At 41.0% G+C, this 853-nt stretch overlaps 1 pseudogene; it reads right to left on the reverse strand.

Moving 5' to 3' along the window:
* Window positions 1-313: 313 nt before the first annotated feature.
* On the reverse strand, window positions 314-652 carry LOC102467941 (serine palmitoyltransferase small subunit A pseudogene; annotated as a pseudogene).
* Window positions 653-853: the final 201 nt, after the last annotated feature.

Raw genomic sequence — 853 nt, forward strand, 5'->3', positions numbered from 1 at the left:
AATGTACTCAAAATTATATTAAAAAAAGCTTTCATGGGGGTAATATTGAAACAAAGTTTAAAAAATACTGATATCAAAGTATAAATGACTACAATGTTAAAATAGACAAAAACTACTAGCCTCTTTAAAAATTTAAAATAAAGCACACAACACATGAGTCAGGATGCTTTTCCTGTTCTACTCATGAATATTAGTCTTTATATGGTTGGTTATGTTGACAACTAGTAGAGTTTCTTGTGACATCTGATGAAGTCTCATTCCAACTTTGAAGAGCAGGTCTTCAAGGAACCTCTTGCTTTTGGTCACATCTTGGTCACTGTACAATTTCGAAGTAGTGCCATATTGCCATGATGTGCTGGGGCATGAAGACAAATCCCGTGTCCAGTGCCATCCAACAATGGAAACCAGGATGGAATCGAATACAGTCCGCTCCCAGGGCTCCAGCGTGTAGAGTGCTGTGACGAGCAGGTACTGGTAATAGAACCAGGACTTCTGCTTCCAGGCCCATGCCAGCACCATCCCCGCCATGCGCCTCCTGCAAAGCGGCTGCACATCAGTCTGTCCTGTTGGTTGCATGTCCCCGTCCTAAAGTCCCAGGCCTCCAGGCCCACCCTTAGCACCACCACCAGACTTTTTTTAAAAATTGCACAAAAATAAACCTGTACCTTAATTCCATTTTTCATAAACTTTGAAATCCCTTTATATATCATTTTATCTAATGTTCCACAATCCAGTGAGATGAATAGTCCTATGGGTCTTCAGTAGGTCCAAATCAAAGCTTGACGAATCACCAAATCTGGTTACAGGCTTCGTCATATTTGAATTAGGGCACTCTAATCTCTGCATTATCTGG

Source organism: Tupaia chinensis, unplaced genomic scaffold (genome assembly GCF_000334495.1).
Source record: "Tupaia chinensis unplaced genomic scaffold, TupChi_1.0 Scaffold000513_1, whole genome shotgun sequence".
In the NCBI taxonomy this organism is placed as follows: domain Eukaryota; kingdom Metazoa; phylum Chordata; class Mammalia; order Scandentia; family Tupaiidae; genus Tupaia; species Tupaia belangeri.